At 42.5% G+C, this 21388-nt stretch overlaps 1 protein-coding gene across 1 annotated transcript in view; it reads right to left on the reverse strand.

The window, feature by feature from the left end:
- WDR17 (WD repeat domain 17) overlaps positions 1 to 1392 on the reverse strand; it is an 89116-nt gene extending 87724 nt beyond the window's left edge. The window contains exon 1 of the mRNA XM_058193472.1: positions 1159 to 1392. The gene's annotated coding sequence lies outside the window, so the exon portion shown is untranslated. The remainder of the gene's footprint in view (positions 1 to 1158) is intronic.
- Between the last annotated feature and the right edge of the window lie 19996 nt (positions 1393 to 21388).

Consider the following 21388-nt stretch of genomic DNA (forward strand, 5'->3'; position numbering starts at 1 on the left):
CAATTTTCATTAGGCATTTAATAAACTTTAAAGGAGAGAATATTCTACATATATGCCTCATTCTGATCACAATAATACCAAAATGCCAAAACACAAGTTCTGTCCTTTCATATTTGAGCTATAATATCTCACACAAATTCCTCAATAATCAAGTTTTCAATTTGATATTTTGATGCATATTCCATATTCCATGCCTCCCTTTCTGCCTGTAAATGCCCATGACACCAGAAAAGAAGCCAAAATCGTACCCAAGCAACTGCAAAATGGCAAAACTCTGTAATTTTTGACATACACAATAAAAAATTAATACAATTATCTTAAGTCATCATACACTATATACTGGTTCCAAATTGTTCAGATCTTACACATCATAAATAAAACAACCTGGTTCAGTGGACAATTAGTAGCTAATGACACTTTCTAAACTATCCTCAGCTTTCAGATGAAATGCAGCCAGACACTTTTGTGAATTAAAAAAAAACTTGATACTTAACTAGCACATTGGCAAAACAAGACAGGTAGAAATAATCAGTAACTCTCAAAAAGAAAACAGCTTTTTATCCATTACATTTCTTTTGCAAGAGAAAAATATGTAAGAATTTGAATCTTGCTCTCCATGCAAAGACAGATTGCATTTGAACAAACATTTCATCACACAGGAATAATAAAAAAGGTTTTTTCACATACTGGTTTATCACATGGCATTTTTAACATTTCCTTTAATGTATTTTTAAATGTGTCTAATTATAATGTTGAGAACTAGTTTAGTATAGGGTATTTAAGGCACCAGGCTAGAGAATGCAAATTCTCTTCTTACTAATGCAACAAAAATCTTAGATGCATACTTATTCCTTTTTAAACCTGGCATACTCGAAAATACTAAGAAATGATATACAACCAGACAAAATCCACACACAAAAATCTTTGCACAAGCACCATTACATGATACATATTTTAATCTCCCTACCCCACTAAAAGTTGCAAACCCTTGTTGATAAAATGCCAGGATACTGCTTTCACTGTATCTTCCCCCCCCCCCCCTGATATATATGAGGGAGTTCCCAACTCCAGTATGATTGATAGTGAGATTTCACCCCTCAAGTTGGGTTCCAGACCAGAGGAACCAGCAAAAGGGCAACCAAATACGCTCTCCCTCACCAGCTTTTCTGGGTACCTCCGATGACTGCTTGTTTCCGCTTCGCTCCTGCACCTGGGTCTCCCTCTTCTCGCCTTGGCTGTTTCTACTCCCGGCCGGCTCCCACCTGCCCGAAGGGAGGCATTGGCAGCCGCGCCGGGGCTCCCGAGTCAACCTGCACACGAAGAAGAAAGGCGGCCTGCCAAGGACAGGCAGCTGTCGCACAGAACTAACCTCGTTTCCCCGGCAACGCTCTGATCCCGCCTCTACCTAGCCGCTTATCAGCTTCTCACCGGGAGGAGGACAGGCCCGCGGCTGATGACATCATCTTGATGGACATTAGAGGCGGGGCGTGGGAATAAAGCGCCGAAGTAACGGAAAGGAAGATGGTCTTAGGGTAGCAAACGTTGTATCGGAGGTTCCAGATTTAATGTTTGGGCGCCGGGGAACATTTTGGGTTTGCGCGGTTTTAACTGACTTTGCCTTTCTTTTGAAAATCATTGTTGAAAAGAAGGTTGCACCTGCTTGGAGTTAGTTCTAATAACAATCCTTCCAATCACGCTTGGTTACTATGTGAATAGATCGTGACGCTTTAGTGTATGATCCAGATGCAGTTTGCCTGATTGCCTCCTGAGACTGTTTCAGTTTATAGCCCTAAGCTTTCCAGCTGTTCGCTCATCCGAGTAATAACTAGGTCTGATCCTTCTTAATCACAAGAAAACCAAGTCGGGTAGATGCTGTGACAGGGATTAATTCACCCATCGAGCTATGATAGCAATTATTTTCAGTGGTGGATTATATTTTTATAGCCAATTTTAGCCTGCTAACGTGTTGTCAATTTATTGGGTTTACTAGATGGCCTGTTCCTTGCATTCATGGCCATGGCAGCTCAGCCTCTTCTCCCTAGGTGTACCAAAGCTGGTGACAGTCTAGGAGCTGTCTCTGTCTACCTCCATCCATGTACTGACAATCAATTGGTGAAAGCTGCCTCATTTCCCAGGTGTCTTGACAATCGGATGGTTTCCCTATATGAAAATGGATTCTCCAAAAGTCAAGTGATAACAAAAGTAGTGGCGAGAGCATTAAATTTCAGAAAACTGACAGATGTGTGGTTTTTGACCATGAGTCCTATGTGCGCAAGTAATACATAAAGAAAAATGAACTGTGAATAGGAAGTAAAATAATAATCAAAAATGAGACTAAACTAGGCTTCTAATCCTTTAATTCTCTAAGAGTTCTATTTAAATATATTTTGATCAACGAATTACTGTTAAAGATATATATGGACAAAGGGGGTAGGTTATTGATTTGGATAATCCTTATCTTTCCTGAATCTTTAGGTAACCACAATTATAAAAAGTTGAAGAAACATTGAGTTAGTATAATCAGACTGGGATTAGGGAGAACTATGTTCAAATTCCACTTGACTACCAACATCACTAAGCATCTAAAGATTGGCTGCTAGCCTAATTCACATAACATGTGACTTTAATAGGCTTATCTTCCTTTAGTTTAAAAATTGTGTGAACTCAGTATGGGGTTAGTAGAACATGATTTACAGGTGGTTGTTTTGAACAAATCCAGCCAACTAGATTGTTTAACAAAGTATAGTTAAACAACTCATAGTTTTATCTGTTGATAATCAAGCTAGTTGTTGAGGGTATAGAAGGAAAGGCAGAATCTTGATATATATTATGCTGAACTCCTTACAGCAGGGCTGTCAAACTCATGGCCTATGGGCTGGATGCGTCATGCACTGGCCACACCCATGCCTGGTTCAGCGAAGGGGAAAAAAGTTGTGATACGTCATGTGATGCCACCATGACAACATGAGTTTGACACCCCTGCCTTACAGGAATGCTGGGACACAATTGTCATAAATAAATACCATTTCATATAGCTTACATAAAGGTGCATGTCCCATAATGATTATAGGAAATGTTGTTAGTTACTCTTCACTAGTGTTAGATTTTGTAGAATATGTACAGAGCAAGCACATGCTTGAGCATCACAGAACTCCTAAAAGGATAATGCAAATGAAAAGCGTTATATCTAAAAAGAAGACACACTAAAATAAGATTTACACAATATGCTAAGCCAAGATATTCTTGTTTGGTTTAACTCACTAATTCAGTTTTATCCAGTTATCTCATTTGCAAGTGCAGTCTTGAAACTAAATGAAAAAATGGATTGTGAATTTTAATTTAGCATGTTTAATAGCCATTTCGGCTATATGGCATTATTTCTTGATGAAATATGTCTTATATCTATTCATTTGTAATTTGATTTTAAGAAAAACAGTGTATAGTTACAAGCAAAGTATAGCTTAGTATGAAGTGTGAATACAGCTCTAATTATGTAGCTCAGGTCAATAAGAAGAGATATATTGAACTCAAGGCCATAACCAGAATTGCAGTGCAAAATCTACTTCTTATGTCCAGCATTTCCACACAAATACAAAAGGGAGGAGTTTGCATAATGACATGACACACGTTTGGTCATTTGGCATGATCATGATTAGGAACAGACACCTGTATAAAAAGGAAGGCTGGCTGGGATATTATCTGAAAAGTAACAGGGACAGAATTCCTTATTCTAATTGGGTTCAAGAATGATGTCTTAAAACATGCAAATCAAAACATTGGTACTGGAAGTTTCTGTTCATGTACGCTATGTTGCTACATTGCTGCCTATATTTAAGTGTATTAAGAAATTTGGTGGAAGTGATCACAGAACCATAGAGTTGGAAGAAGCTTCAGAGATCATCAAGTCCAAATCTTTACATATACAGTAGCACTGCAGGATTCGCTATGTAATTCCCAGTACATAACTTTTTGTGACTCCGGCCCCCAAGCCTGTCCTCATGGAGGAAGAGGACTCTGAGAGTGATGGGGAGGAGCCGACAAGGCCTCCCTCTCCAGGACCTTCCTCTCTGGCATCGCCCCAGGTTCCACCTGCAGGCCAGGAGGAGGAGCTGACAAGGCCTCCCTCTCCCGGACCCTCCTCCTCCCTGGCAACGCCTCAGGTTCCAGCTGCTGAAGATCAATCCTGGATTGACCCGAGGCAGCGATGAAAAGATAAGCGTGCACAGCAAAGAAAGAGGTGTGGCAGGCCCAGAGATTGCTGAGTCACTGAGCCACACCTCACAGGTGATAAAAGTGGGTGGAGTTGCCATCTGGCCCTTGTGACAGATAAAAAACTACCAAGTGTGAACTGCAGATCAGTTGTTTGGGAGTTAAAAGGCCTGGACTGTGCAAAGGATTTTTCTGTGAGCTCTTGGCAATGGATTTTGGATATGTAGGCTTCTGTCTCCGTAAGAGATAAGGAACTCGGAACTTGGCAGGCCTTGCACTGTCGCTGCCAAGTCTATCATCCACTACAGAAAGTCAGGTCTGTTGTAAATATAAAGGACTGTGGGACACGCATCTCTGTGTCTTCTCTGTGAGGTGGGGAGGGGGACAGAACAATAACCATCTAGCCTATGTTTGAAAGCCTGAATAAATCATCTAATAATGATAATAATAATGACACATACTATTGTCACAGAAGTCAAGCCAAGCAAAGCAGAAACTTACAGAACCTGCTATATATTTACAAAAAATGGCTGAGTACATGCAGTATTCTAAAGTATACTTTGATTTGTTTTATTTTTACTTTTTAGTCATGATTTCTAACCATGAGTTATATTGAAAGTGTTCAAGTGATGTCAGTTTTCCAATCCCAGTCTCATCCTTGTCCCTGTTTGGACACTTGGGAAAGAAAAATCTTGACTCCATTTGTAGAGAAAAGGTAGACTTTTAGTAAGGCCAAGTGGTTGCAGCATAAGCAAAACCAGATCCAAATATTCCCACATAAATTCAGTATATTTTCCTTCTCTCAGATTCTTCCAGGTCCTCCCCCTTTAGTCATCTGGTCAGTGTCCAATAGTATTCAAATTAATTGTTTTGATAACAGTCCTGGGTTTGGGCCTCTTTGGTTGATGTTTGCATTTCATTCTCACTATTGTGTCCTTGGATCTCTCAACCATTGTTTTTTTTTTAATTTCTTTTTGTCACAACGTCCAATTGGCACCTCTGGTACCTGTCATCCCCCCCTCTGTGTTCCCTTGCCTTGCTCTCTCTCTCTCTCCCCTCTTTTATGGCATCAATGTGAAGCGAAGCTAAAGTGGTGCATTGACAGATCTGACACCCATGGAGACATCATTTTGTGGGATGAGAGAACTTCCAGCAAAAAAACCCTAACCACCTAAATCTCTTGACCATTGATCAGGATCTAATCCATGGATGGAATACATGATTTTTCACATGTCAAGCAATTTTACTTAAATGTCAAAAACTGCACCACCAAGCCTTGATGATGATGATTTTTTTTCTCCTAATTTCATTCGGTCATTCAGTTGGCAATTTTTTATTCATTTATTCAGAATTTCATTCATTCATATACAATTTTTCAAAATATAATTTCCGATTCTTTATCACTATTAGGGGAGCACATCATTTAATGGTCACTAACATAGGGATATCTGCTTTCATATTCACTGACAGTGTTAGACACCCATAATTATAGATACCTATAATTTCTGAAATACTTTTTAGTCTTAATTAACCCTACACCCTCAGTTCCCTGCATGTACTAATTAACTCCATAATATCAGAATAATTTTATTGAAATCTATTAACAGATTAACAAAGTTGGAAAGGACCTTGTAGATCTTCTAGTCCAACCCCCTGCCCAAGCAGGAGACTGCACCATTTCTGACAAATGGCAGTCCAGTCTCTTCTTGATAGCTTCCAGTGATGAAGCTCCTACAACTTCTGAAGGCAAGCTGTTCCATTGGTTGATTGTTCTTACTGTCAGAAATTTCTCATTATTTCTAGGTTGAATCTCTCATTGATCAGTTTCCATCCATTATTTATTGTCTGGCCTTTGGGTGCTTTGAAAAATAGACTGATCTCCTCCTCTCTGTGGCAGCTCCTCAAATATTGGAACACTGCTATCATGTCTCCCTTGGTCCTTCTCTTCATTAGACTAGCCATGTCAAGTACTTGCAACCATTCATTGTATGTTTTAGCCTTCAGTCCCCTAATCATCTTGGTAGTTCTTCTCTGCACTTTTTCTAGAGTCTCAACATCTTTTTTATAGTGTGGTGACCAAAACTGGATGCAGTATTCTAGGTGTGGTCTTACTAAGGCTTCATAAAGTGGTAGTATCTCACTTGATCTTGATTGTATGCCTCTGTTAATGCAATTTAGGATTGTGTTGGCTTTTTTGGCTGCTGCCGCAGACTTTTGGCTCATATTTAATTGGTTGTCCACTAAGACTCCCAAGATCCCTCTCACAGTTACTGCTATTAAGCCTGGTTTCACCCAGTCTATATGTGTACTTTTGATTTTTCTTGACTATGTGTAAGACTTTACTTTTCTCTACATTGAATTTTATTTTGTTAGAAAGGGCTCAGTGTTCAAGTCTGTCAAGTTCCATCTGAATCTTGAACCTATCATCTAGGGTGTTGGCTATTCCTGCCAGCTTAGTATCATCCGCAAATTTCCCTTCTATTCCCTCATCTAAGTCATTTATGAAGATGCTGAAGAGTACTGGGCCTATTATATTACCCCTTCTTTTCATAGCCACCAGCTTTGTTTTCTTTCATTTTGCTTTTTATTTATTTATTTATTATTCATATTTATATACCACCCTTCTCCGAAGACTCATGGCGGTTTACAGCCAGAATAAAACAAATACACAAAAGTTAAAATACAATATCTTTAAAAATCTAATTCCATTGGCCGAAAATGGAATTTTTAATTAATGGTGTTTGCAATTTATTCCTTTTAGATTCTGAACTGAAATGTTTCATGTGACATGAATGTCATCAGATGGCCTCATACACATTAATCACTGCTATCCATTATGGCTTCCTTCACATGAAGCTTTCACATAATGCTTTCTAGTAAAACAGAAAAAAGTGTATATACGTTACCAGCCTTACTCCACACTGGCAGTACTGGTCACTTTTGGCATTTTTTTGCCAGAATGTCAAAACTGGGCAACTAAAGCCATTTACCCCGAGCATGCTAACAATATTCTGTGCAATCTATAGGCTGCTTTGCAATCCAACATTTGTTACCTGCATCCCAGCAACTTAAAAATGCATGTGATATCCTGATACACTCTCAAAATTCCCTTCAAAATTTATTTGCTTTTGCTTGCTATCTTGAGCTGTCTCGAAGGAAGGTGCCGCTCATTAATAACAAATGGTTCTTTTTAATGAAATACAAATCCTATCACCAAATGCTTGGAGTGTAATAGTGTATATAGTATGTATTCAGAATGGTTTGTACACTGGGACAAAGTATAAAGGTTAAATAGCAAGGGATATAAAAAGAGTAGCTTATGATGGGACTTAAATATGTGAAAAATTAGCTGTTTCATAGCTTATGATATGTGAGGATCATAATCTTTCCATAAAGTGGAAAGCCAGAAAATAGGCACCTTACATTGTAATATCATCCTATATTTTCTATAAAGATGCAATAAGATGAGTCTTTGCTTTTCCTGCAATAGAATGCACTTGGTTTACTTTCCTCTTGAATGGAAGTAGTTGGAGTGAATTATTTGTTTGTTACTGCAGGATCCGTGGCAGCTTAGAATATGGCAACAATTTTTGTTCTTTGTTTTCAGTGTTTGGAATTTCTCACTTCTCAATTTGGCCAATAACTAATTACTGACCCTGAGAAATCTGTAGTGACTTTGTATAATGTACAGTGACCTAATATTATAAATCTCACTCTTTTATGAATTTTTGATGTTATTCTCCATCACTTGATCAGCAGAGGTCACCTGTTCTCTTTTCCTATAGTTAAGGGATGTTTTGAATGGATTTATGGCACACTATTAAAAGTAAGTGTGACCAAAACTGTGATTATATCATGGAATATTCAGATATTGAAATGGAATATTCAGATATCAAAAATATTTCAATAGAAGTACATATTCAAAAGGACAATATATGCAAAATAACTTCATTGAGATTAATCTACAAAGAAAACTACAGTATATCTTAGGTAGCTAACAGGAAATTAATAGCAGCAGTTTTACAGAGTAAAACTGAAAGCACGAGGGAAGAATTGCCAATGTTTTAATTATAGCAGGACATAGTAAACAGCAAATGGAAAGCCATACAATGAAATGCACCACATACCCATCACGGAGAAAGGAGTTTATTATACAATTACACATATACTCAATTCATTATAAAGTGAATCATAAAATCAATGACACTTCAGAAGAAAGAGAAAGTTTTAGGTCGTTAATCCATGAGAAAGAAGCAAAATCACTATGTAGAAATATGGAATATTTTGCTATGTATAAGAATTCATTCAACTTTATTAAATCATCTGTCTGGAAAATGCTAATGCTGGGAAAGGTGGAAGGAAAGAGAAGAGGCTGACGAGCAGCAGCAAGGCGGATGGACTCAGTTACAATGGCAATGACAGCACTGTTGGGAGATGTGAAAGAATGGGTTAGAAACAAATTATCAATAATAAAATCTATGTATCACTACTTGATGGCATGTAATCGATCAATTAAATAAGTACAACAGTTTAGGATAAGGTTATATAGGCTAATCTGGACAGAAATGAATTGCATAGGAAATAGGAAGATACCTACCTTAATCAGTATTTAATTGCATTTTCATTGCTATGATATATATTGAATAATAGCATCAAACAGAACCAGAAAGGAAAAGAACATTTTTAATCATTAAGTGTCACATTCATTTGTGATCATACATTCCCTACTCAAGGCATACATTAATTCCCCCTGATATAGCATGAAATAAGTCATAAAAAAAACAACACCCTTCCAGGACTGTCAAAATATTAAAAAAAAGAAGTTTTGGAGTGGCATGTAGTTTCTGTTGTCGCTAACTGTGACCATGCTTGAGAGACTGTAAATTAATGTAATTGGAATATACCAGTTTAGGGAAGGCTATATAAAATACAGGAAAGGTGTCACCTTATGCAGGGCAAGAAGATATACATATCTAATTCTTCATATCATTTCAGATTAGAAAAGCAAAAGAACACAAGCAAAGAGAAAGAAACTGAGTTTCCAATCAGCATAAGAGTAGGCCAAATGTAAAGAAGGATATGTCATGGATATACTAGTAAAATGGATTACATGATAATTTAGCCTTTGAAGACACAAAGCACTAACTTTTCAGGAATCAATTTATGAGGTAATCCTCCACAACCAGGGTTGTTACACTTTCCCAGTTGTAACCCAGACACCCTGAATTTTAGTCCTTTATATCTGGGCTCTGGATTGGGCCAGCCCTTCATATTGAGCCTAAACAATGGACAGGCTAATGGGAAACAGAGGCCTTGTGCTGCAACTGTGAGAATAAAAGTCCCACTGCATGACCTGTTACCTTGATTGCATGATAAAACAGGAATGACTCACTGCATTTCAGAACCCTCACTGGGTTGTGAACTGCAACTGTCTGGCCACAGTGTTCTACCTCTCCTCCATGTGACTGTCAGCTAGGATTTATCAGCTGACAGATGTGTGGATGGAGGAGATTGCATATTGCAGTGGGAGGAAGACTTGCCTTATACAAACCACAGCATGTCTGTGCGTAGCGATGGTGCGCAGAGGGAAGGGATCAAAAGATGGGGAAAGATAGGTAGGTAGGAGGAATTGAAGTGCCATTGCAGTCATAAATCTGGGTGAGTCCAAATTTTGATCACATAACTGCAGAGACATTGCAACAGCTTTGCAATTGGTCCAAAATCCCTTGGTACAATGCTGCTGTAACTTTGAACAGTTACTGAATGAAAGGTCGTAAGATAAGGACTACCTGTATAAAAGCATGTTGTGCCATAGTTAGGTAATGCTTGTTTGACTGCATCTCAGGATTTTCAGGAAGACATATTACAGCTTTTCTTCTAGGAAGATAGATATATTTCCCAGCAAGTTACTCAATTGTATCCATCATTTTTTTATTTTCTAAGAATGTCTATTCTTGATTGATGCTAAAAACTGCTACTTTTATATATAGCTTCTCAATCTTTTTAAAGTTAAAAACAAGTTTTTTAAACAAATCAGTGGAGCAGAGCAAGTTAAGTAATGAGATAATCACAAACATATTAATATCAGTGGACACCAATTCTAACCAGTTTCTATTGAATAGTATATTTTTCTGATTATTAAATTGAATTGAGATATAGTTAGAAAGCACTATCACTTCTCTAGAAGATAACTTGTAATATATATATATATATATATATATATATATATATATATATATATATATATAAACATATATAATTTGAGTAGCAATTCAGCAGTTATTAAGGAAAGAAAGGTAAACGTGATGTAAGATTATATTTCTCATGAGTGCATGGGGAGAGATTTTTTAAAATAACTAATTTCATCAGGAGCAAGACTGTGGCAAGAGATCGTTTAGTATCACTGTGCTTTAGAGCATGTTCTAGCATACATACAGCATAAATTATAGGAATGTCATTGTGCTCATCTACTGTGTATGGACAGTTCATAGAAAAATGAACTGTGCTCAGATGAGTACACATGAAATAGTATAAAAAATATTTCTTTCCACAGATGACTGATGATAGTAGCACTGAACTTTGTATATCTGCTGATCTATCATGAGCCTGAGAAATTTCTATATGAACTAACAACTGTAGTAAAACTCACAGGCAAAGCAATTAACTTAAAAAATACAATACAGCAAAGAATGCCACCATTTTATGGTTGGTTAAAAATGAATAAAAACCAGAAATAATATTTTAAAGTTTCTATAGTGTGTATAATTAAACAGGATAATCCCATTATCATTACTTAGCTGGAACATAGAACTATAGACATTTATAGTATGGAATGACTTCTATTCTATTGAATGGAATATTTTTCTGATTATTTCACTGAATTGAGATATACAGGTAGTCCTCAGCTTACGACCACAACTGAGCCTAAAATTTCTGCTGCTAAGCAAGGTATTTGTTAAGTGAATTTGACCGCATTTTATGACCTTTCTTGCCATAGTTGTTAAGTGACTGAAGTTATTAAGTTAGTCATACAGTTGTTAAATGAATCTGGATTCCCCATTGGCTGCTTGTCAGAAGGACCCCGGGATACTGCAACCGTCATAAATATGAGTCAGTTGCCAAGCATCTGAATTTTGATCACATGGTCACAGGGATGCTGCAATGGTCGTACGTGTGAAAAACAGTCTTAAATCACTTTTTTTTGGTGCTGTTGCAACTTGGAACAGTCACTAAATAAACTGTTGTAAATTGAAGACTAACTGTAGTTAGCAAACACTATCACTTCTCTTGAAATAATTTCTCCAGATATAAATTTGAGTAACAGTTCAGCAGATATTAAGGAAAGAAAGATAAATCTGATATAAGATTATATTTCCCTTCAATGTGACTGCAGGGTCCTTTGTCAAACTGTAGATCACACTGTGACCAGCTGTAAGCTATGATGACCGGGGGCGTGGCACAAAAACAACACACCCAGAGAACAGGTCTAACTCCCTTTCCTGCTCCAACTTTGCACCCAAACGTCCCCATGTTTACTACAAGTTCTGGAGCAAAGCTCTCACACGAACCTTCAGCAGCCCCTGGCTGCAAGTAGTCCAGTAAGCAAAGTGAGCCAAAGAGTAAGCAGGGCCAGCAGTGCAATAAGTCAGATTTAGCCAAACAGTAACCAGAGCAAGAAGTTCAGCGAAACAGGCAAACCAGGCAAGCCCTACAATACAGAGCACAGTAATCTCCAGGCATCGGCAAGTGCTCACAAGGCTCCACAGATTCAATGCTTATTCACAACAAATGCCCATCCCACCAGCACCTCCTTACATCTCAGTCCTCAGTGCCTTGTGAAGGGGGCGGGGTTCTCTCCTCTCTCATAGCCGGCTCAGTCTGCATTGGTCTTGCCTTCTCTCTTCTCTCTGTGCTCTAGGATCAGGAGGGGGTGGTCTTTGCTTCTGGCCTGTGCTCGCTCTCTCCTGTTCCTCTCTGTCTGCAAGCTTTTCTAATTTGAAAAGTCTTGCCCAGACTTAGAGTTAGACCTGTTCTCTGGCTATGTTGCTTTTGTAAGCTCATCGTAGCTCATCGTAAGCTCATCGTAGCTTACAGCTGGTCACAGTGTGATCTACAGTTTGACAAGGGACCCCGCAGTCACATTGAAGGGAGGATACCATGGCCATTTATACAGAGTGTCCTGGTAAATGCTATGTGAGGGGCAAATCCTATGCAAGATTGTCCATTGCTGATGTGGTAGTTCAAAGCCTGGCACCTTTTTTGTAAGGTCACTTATATTGACACTTGGCAATCCATTTGGTTTTCCAAAGTTCCATTTTATTAGAGATGTCATATTGGCACATCTGGGAAAACCCAAATCTGAAAACTTCCAGGTTTTCCCCACCCAAGAAAGTCCAAGTCCCTGCCCCAACACCCACATGTTCATCACATGGTCCAATCAATGCACCATCCCAACTGGAGATGCTGCCCAGTCACACCACTCCAGGTGCAGGGCAGGATGTCCTTGACTCTCAGAGAAAAGAATGTTATTATGGCTAGATATCTCACCAACTCCATACAATCCCCTCTCCCAGTTTCCTACAGCACTAAATGTCGCAGCCCTGAAGATCCAAAGTAAAAGATGGTTTCCAGACTGACACCTTTGCTATTTCCAGGACGACGCCACGGGCTGGATCCGGCCCACAGGCCTTGAGTTTGACACCCCTGCTCTAGATGTATCTTGTATGAGAGAGTCTGGTCCAATGTTACTTCAAGGTACTTTGGATGATCATGTGGGGGGGAGTAAGTTGTTGTTTAAGTAGACCTTTGGGGCTTCATATGCTAGTTTGTTGTTAAGGCGGAAGCACATAGTTACCGTTTTGCTAATAACGTATTTTTTTCATTATGTAATTAGGAGTGGCAATAGCTTAGACTACTTATCACAGATATTTACAGTCTTTAATTCAAGTGCAGTGAGTTTAGTGGGCTTGATTCACAAAATATTCATCTAATAACCTAAAACAGGTACTTTTTGATTTACAGCCACAATTGAGCCCAAAATTTCTGATAGACATTTGTTTGTTTACATTTGTTTGTTTGTTTACATTTATATGACACAACAGTGATTGGTCTCATTCGAGACAATGACGAATCCGCATATAGACAAGAGGTCGAACGACTAGCCTTGTGGTGCAACCAAAACAATCTGGAACTGAACACACTCAAAACCGTAGAAATGGTGGTAGACTTTAGGAAAAACCCTTCCATACTTCCACCTCTCACAATACTTGACAACACAGTATCAACAGTAGAAACCTTCAAATTTCTGGGTTCTATCATATCGCAAGATCTCAAATGGACAGCTAACATCAAAAACATCATTAAAAAAGGACAACAAAGAATGTTCTTTCTGCGCCAACTCAGTAAGCTCAAACTGCCCAAGGAGCTGCTGATCCAATTCTACAGAGGAATTATTGAGTCTGTCATTTGCACCTCTATAACTGTCTGGTTCGGTTCTGCAACCCAACAAGAAAAACACAGACTTCAGAGGATAATAAGAACTGCAGAAAAATAATTGCTACCAACGTGCCTTCCATTGAGGACCTGTATACTGCACGAATCAAGAAGAGGGCCGTGAAAATATTTGCAGATCCCTCACATCCTGGACATAAACTGTTTCAACTCCTACCCTCAAAACGACGCTATAGAGCACTGCACACCAGAACAACTAGACACAAGAACAGTTTTTTCCCGAAGGCCATCACTCTGCTAAACAAATAATTCCCTCAACACTGTCAGACTATTTACTGAATCTGCATTACTATTAATCGTTTCATAGTTCCCATCACCAATCTCTTTCCACTTATGACTGTATGACTATAACTTGTTGCTGGCAATCCTTATGATTTATATTGATATATTGATCATCAATTGTGTTGTAAATGTTGTACCTTGATGAACGTATCTTTTCTTTTATGTACACTGAGAGCATATGCACCAAGACAAATTCCTTGTGTGTCCAATCACACTTGGCCAATAAAATTCTATTCTATTCTATTCTATATCCCGCCCTTCTCCGAAGACTCAGGGCGGCTTACGGTGTATAAGGCAATAGTCTCATTCTATTTGTATATTTTTACAAAGTCAACTTATTGCCCCCCCAACAATCTGGGTCCTCATTTTACCTACCTTATAAAGATTTGATGATGTGACCATGGGTATGCTGCAAACAGTGCCACTATCTTAGCTATATTGCTGAATTCTGACAATGTGTGATGGGTCCATTTCAAGTTTATTTGCTACTGTATACCACACAAAACCCTGGTTTTCAAATCCTGCTTTAAATTCTGTACAATTGGGGATAGCATTTTCATGCCATCAACTAGATTTTTGACTTAATACACCAATGCATAATGTATGCTCTTGATTCTCTCCTGATTCTAATTATAAGTCTCCAGGTCTTATATGGTAGTATATTACTTTGAGTCAATTATAATTGAAGTGTTATAAAAGTCTAATAAATACTGTTAAGTTCTGGAAGTAACGAGGCTGGAGACCAGGGTAGTGACAACAGCTCTTTAATATAGGGTGAACCCAGCAACAGGCTGGGGGAAAAACCTCTCCTTTTATACAGTTCTGCTGGAGGCTTCGTCCAATCAGCAACGTGCTGATTTCCCGCTCAAATATTTAAAGGTACAAACGTTAATACATAACACTCCTCCCCTCCCAGAAAACACTTTGTCTCTATTTACATATTTATTTACATGTTATTTTTCGACGTAGTCACGCAAATAACCTGGGCGTCTCCTAGTTCTTTCTGACCTGCGCGGTTCAGTTCTGGGTGGTGTTTTGAGCTGGTCGGAGGGGCTGTTTTCCTCCCAGCTCTTTCTCTGGGCCATCGGGCTCGGATTATTGGCCGACTTTTTTCTTGGCCATCCGCCTTGATTAATTTTGAATTTTCCTGCTGTTTCCCTCGGGACCTGATGGCGTCGCTGGAACTCTGGGACCTCAGCTAAGTCTTGCGCCTCCCGGGTCATTGTCAGCTGTGGATTCAAAATGGTATTGGTCATTATCTGTCTCTGTTGGTTGGTTTGGTCAGTTATTCGTTTCCTTAACTGATCTATGTGGCGCCGCCACACTCGGTTGTCTGGTAGCTCTACCACGTACGATTTTGGGCCTGTTATCTTTGTTACTTGTCCTGCGACCCAACTCGGGCCGTCCCCATAGTTTCGGGCCCACACCCGGTCGCCTATGCTCAGTTCCCTTGTCTTTTCTAGTTCCCCCTTGTACCCCTCGGGCGTGTAATGGGGGTTCAAACGGTCAAGTGGGCACCGGAGTTTCCGTCCCATTAGCAATTCGGCTGGGCTTTTTCCAGTGGCTGTGCTTGGGGTTCTGTGCTGGACGGCTAGGAAAAAGTCTATTTTTGTCTGCCAGTCCCCTGGCTTGAGCCTGGACAATGCCTCCTTAGCGCTCCGGACGGAACGCTCTGCAATTATAATTGAAGTGTTATAAAAGTCTAATAAATACTATTTGTAATTTTACTAAGAGATCAAATTCAATTTATGTGATTAATTAAGAATCTATGATTTACTGAATTAGCCCAATTATGTGGGTTTGTCAAATACATTGACAAACCATAAACCAGCCATCCATATAATTTACCGTTACTGTGAATGTATGTACTGTATGGCTCAATGTGTCAGAGAACTAGAGTAATCTACAGATCAGTTAACCTCAGGTACAAATGTGACATGAACATGTAACAAGTATGTAACATAGAAGTAGCGTATTTCATTGGCAGTTCCCAAAAACTATCTCCCCTCCTTCTCCAAGTAGGCAGGGGAAAAAATGCCCTTTTCTCTGTTTGTGGAGATTTAAGGTGTTTGTAATTTGGAGAGAAAATGGATGCTTTTATCTTTCCAAAGAGAAACCATCACAAGAAGGATCCAACTCTATTTGCGGAGGGCTAAGATCCTAACGTTTTTCTGTTCAATAGGAAAACTTAAGTCAACAGGTAGAAGATGGAAGTGGCTGTTTCTTCCATGCTGAAGTTGCTCTGTTCCCCGGCTGAGGGGAGTAACAAATCTAAATAAGGCTCACAAATTTTCTTTTTTGCAGAGCCCCGAGAATCGAACAAGGGAAATGCGGCTGCATGCCTTCCCCTCCAGCCCCTTCGCCGAGGCAGGTGGAGAAAGGGGCGCATGTTGCCTCTTCTCGCACCGAAAACCGCTTGCCGTTTTTCCAGCGCAATAAAAGTGTCAGTTAAATTAAACAGGCTTTGTAAAGGTGTACTCGCAATTTCTCAACGAGTGTACGGTTCATGTGCCATCTGTCGAGGGCAAGCGGAACGCGCCTTCCTGTTCGACTGGGAAAGACGCCTTTCGACGCCCCAGCGCTCTGGGACTCAGCCCCGGGTCGAGTGGGATGAGGCAAATGGAGGAGGGGTTTCTGAACCCGCCTCCGCTTTGCTGACGCCCGGCCGGGGGAACAAGAAAGCGGTGGAGGCGGGTGGTGGAGAGTTCCTGCTCCTTCTCTGTGGGACAGCATCTCTCGGCTCGGCCGTCGGAGAAGAAAGTGAAGCCCAGCGGCATGGGTGAGTTAGTCGGGAAGAAGCTAGGCAGCTCCGGGTCTCTTCCGAGACTGTAACGTTTAGTTGGGGCCATGTTCCGTCCGCTTCCATGGAAACTTTGAGCCGACTTGGCGCCGACTTGGCAAAATCCCGCTTGATGGGGTATTCAAGGGCTGGGGTTTGCTCCCGATCCCGTTCGCCTGCGGGAGACGCCACCCGCTTCTTTCTTTACAACCAGGGGAGACGGAGAAGAGAGTGAAGGCGGGGAGGGGGGGCGGGGAAGTGCGGCGCTCCGCTTGCTTTCCCACAAGCCCGCCTCTAAGTGAATTGGGGGGGGGCGTTCAGAGCCTCGCGTCTTTCCGAGCGTTGGGAGGTGGTTTAGGAGAGCCCCTGAAACGGAGGGCGGGATTTCGGTCTCGGGAGAGTAATAGAAGAGGAGATGCCGAAGCTGCACCTGCAAGGGGCTGTGTAGCCTCGTCTTTCCTGAAGCTGATTAATTTCAAGTGTCTCGGAAAGTTTAGGGCAAATTTTGGATTGCGTTTGAGAGAGAAACACCTGCCAGAGTTTGAACTGGAGACCAGGGTAGTGACAACAGCTCTTTAATATAGGGAGAACCCAGCAACAGGCTGGGGGAAAAACCTCTCCTTTTATACAGTTCTGCTGGAGGCTTCGTCCAATCAGCAACGTGCTGATTTCCCGCTCAAATATTTAAAGGTACAAACGTTAATACATAACACTCCTCCCCTCCCAGAAAACACTTGCCTCTATTTACATATTTATTTACATGTTATTTTCGGCGTAGTCACGCAAATAACCTGGGCGTCTCCTAGTTCTTTCTGACCTCGCGGTTCAGTTCTGGTGGTGTTTTGAGCTGGTCGGAGGGGCTGTTTTCCTCCCAGCTCTTTCTCTGGGCCATCGGGCTCGGATTATTGGCCGACTTTTTTCTTGGCCATCCGCCTTGATTAATTTTGAATTTTCCTGCTGTTTCCCTCGGGACCTGATGGCGTCGCTGGAACTCTGGGACCTCAGCTAAGTCTTGCGCCTCCCGGGTCATTGTCAGCTGTGGATTCAAAATGGTATTGGTCATTATCTGTCTCTGTTGGTTGGTTTGGTCAGTTATTCGTTTCCTTAACTGATCTATGTGGCGCCGCCACACTCGGTTGTCTGGTAGCTCTACCACGTCGATTTTGGGCCGGTTATCTTTGTTATTTGTCCTCGACCAACTAGGGCCGTCCCCATAGTTCGGGCCCACACCCGTCGCCTATGCTCATTTCCTTGTCTTTTCTAGTTCCCCTTGTAACCCTCGGTGTGTAATGGGGGTTCAAACGGTCAAGTGGGCACCGGAGTTTCCGTCCCATTAGCAATTCGGCTGGGCTTTTTCCAGTGGCCGTGCTTGGGGTTCTGTGCTGGACGGCTAGGAAAGTCTATTTTTGTTTGCCAGTCACCTGGCTTGAGCCTGGACAATGCCTCCTTAGCGCCCGGACGGAACGCCTGCAAGGCCATTCGGCGCAGGGTGGAAAGGCGCAGAGAGGGCATGTCGGATGCCTTCCTCTGCCAGGTATTCTTCAAACTGGGCTGCCGTGGAATTGGGGCCCATTGTCGGACACCAGAGTGTCCGCAACCCGTGAGTTGCGAATAGGTGGCGAGGGTTGCGATTACTGCTTCGGCCGTGGTGGACTTCATGAGTATGATCTCCAACCATTTGGAAAATGCGTCACCACCACTAGGAACGTTTGGCGTGAAAGGGCCAGCAAAATCAATGTGGATTCTTGACCAGGGCCCTTGGGGCTTTTCCCATTCTCTGACTGGGGCTGTTGGGGTAGAGGTCTGGACTCTTGGCAAGCTTGGCATTTCCCTACCCTCTCAGCAATCTCTGCGCCCATGAGTGGCCACCATACATAGCTTCTAGCTAACCCTTCATCCTTACGATGCCTGGGTGACCTCGTGGAGGAGGTCCAATACCTTTCCCCTTAACTTAACAGGAATTATTACACGATCACCCCATAACAGGCACCCCTTGAGCCGAGAGCTCATCTCGTTTTTAACAAATTCTTTGAACCGTTAGCCCGCGCAGCGGGCCACCCTCTCTGTACCCAACCGAGTACAGTCCTTAACACAATGTCCCGGTATGATGCCCGAGCCACTTCCTTGATGTGACTGGGCCAGAGTCCAACGAGTCAATAAGGAGGATGGGCGTCCCGGAGTGGGGTCTTGATCGCCCCTGGTAGTGGGCATCGGCTCAACGCGTCTGCATGCCCCACTTCTTTTCCTGGTCGATGCTGCAGCTTGTATGCGAATAAGCGGCTAAGAATATAGTCCATCGGGTCAAGCGTGGCGAAAGTGCCACAGGCGTTGGGCGATCGCCAGCCAGTAATCCTAGTAGCGGTCTGTGGTCAGTCACGATTTCAAAATTCCGCTCAAAGACATACTCGTGGAATTTTTTGACCCCTGATACAATGGCTAGTGCTTCTTTGTCTAATTGACTGTAGTTCCTCTCTGGGGAGGACATCGTTCTAGAGTAGAAGCTATAGGGGCTTCTGTGCCGTTTGGAAGTCTATGGCTGAGTACAGCCCCACCCCATAAGGATGCATCGCAAACCAGCACTAGGGGTAGTGAGTCGTGATATTGGATGAGCAGGCTATCACTTGAGAGCAGGTTCTTTACTGCTTCAAAAGCCCTATTTTCTGACTTTCCCCAAGACCAAACAGTATTTTTCCTAAGAGCCTATGCAGCGGTTCCAACGGTTGCTTTGTTCTTTAAAAGACCGCGTAAAATTAACCAATCCCAGGAATGCCTGCAGCTCTGCTTTGTTTTTGGGCGCTGGAGCCTTCCTAATTGCCTTAACCTTGCTCTCAGTAGGGTGAATTCCTTTCTTGTCTATCCGTAGCCCAAGAAATCGACCGATTCGACCCCTATCTGGCATTTATTTGTCTTGACTTTTAACCGCTGTCCGGAAAATGCTCAAGACCTTTCTTAACCGCTCCCCAATTCCTCCATGTTTTCCCTGAAATTAGGACATCATCAAGTAGGAACTACCCTGGGAGCCCTTGCAGTAGTCGTTCCATCAGGTTTTGGAACAACCCTGGTGCCACACTAACCCCAAATTGCAATCGGGTGCACTTGAAGGCCCCCTGTGCGTCACAATCGTTTGGGCTTGGCTGTGCGGGCGTCTACTGGCAGTTGTTGGTAGGCTTGGGCCAAGTCTAACTTTGCAAAGACTTGCCCTTGCCCCAAAGAGTGCAATAAGTGTTGCACCACGGAACCGGCAAGCGCTTTTCTGTAAGGCTTTGTTAAGCGTCGCCTTGTAGTCAGCGCAAATTCTAATTGACCCGTCCGGTTTGATGGGGGTGACGATTGGCGTCTCCCACTTTGCGTGATCGACTGGCACCAAAATCCCCTGATTTATGGGCTTGTCCAGCTCCCTATCGATTTTTGGTTTTAGGGCAAAAGGGACTCTCCTCGCCTTAAGCCTAATGGGGGCTACCTGGGGGTCTAAGTTGAAGGAAATAGGGGTCCCCTTGTACTTGCCCAGGCAGTCCTTGAAGACATCTTCAAACTCGTTAAAGAGAATGTCTTTCAGGTTACAGTCACTTCTGTAGATGCCAGTCACTCCCATGCCCAGGGCACGAAACCAGTCTAGTCCCAACAGACTGGGCAGAGTTCCTTCGACGATCGTGATGGGCAGGGTCTTCTTGTGAGGGCCGTACTCGACTCGGACGGAGGTGGTCCCTCGAACAGGGATGCGATTCCCCTGGTAGTCGTGGACTCGTAGTCGCTTGTGCTTGCAGGTGGCGCCGCGACGGACGGCAGCGACCGCCAAAGTGTCCCAGGACATGATGGTGATCGCTGATCCCGTGTCTACTTCAAGCCGGCACCGCACTCCTCTATTTTTGGCCTGGTGAAGATCTTCTCCACTTTGGTCGAGGCGCCTATGACCACAGTTGTTTGGTTGAATCCGCGCTTTTTGTTTGAGCCAATCGCGGTCGCCTTGCCGATTCCGCTCTGATTGGCCGATTTGAATTTTCGGCGGAAGGTTGGGCCGCCGACAAACTTGAGCTAAGTGCCCTTTCTTCCCACACCGCCGACATGTCGCATCTTTAAATTTGCAGCGTTGGCGCTGGTGTTGACCCCGCAGCTTCCGTGATTCGCCTCGGTCCCCTTTGTCGCCGCGGCAGACCCTTCCTCGTCTTCACCGCCGGATTCGGTCTGAACCTCCTCCTGGTGCACCGGGTTGCCTTCGCTACGCCTTTTGTGGAACCGGCTTCTGTAGCGTCTCTGCCGCTTGGGATGACATTTCATGTGCTCTGGCTTCGTCCAGAGCGTTGGCCAGCGTTAGGTTGCTCTTTGCTAGCAGCCGTCGCCGTACGGATGTCTTTGACTCGGATGAGTTGCTCGAGAGCACCTCGTCTAGGTCACGTATCCGCAGTCCTGACGCTCTTCTCAGGGCGGCCATGTAGTCACCGATAGACTCGCCCTCCATCTGCCTTCGCTCCCCGAATTCAAACCGCCGCACGTATTTGGACGGCGTTGGTGCGAAGTGGTTCCTTAGCAAAGTCTGTAAAGTTGGCCACGACACCGACTGCAACGGCGTTGGCTCTGCCAGGGCTTCCGCGATGTCGATGACCTCCGGAC

The sequence above is a fragment of the Ahaetulla prasina genome, chromosome 8 (genome assembly GCF_028640845.1).
Source record: "Ahaetulla prasina isolate Xishuangbanna chromosome 8, ASM2864084v1, whole genome shotgun sequence".
Lineage (NCBI taxonomy): Eukaryota > Metazoa > Chordata > Lepidosauria > Squamata > Colubridae > Ahaetulla > Ahaetulla prasina.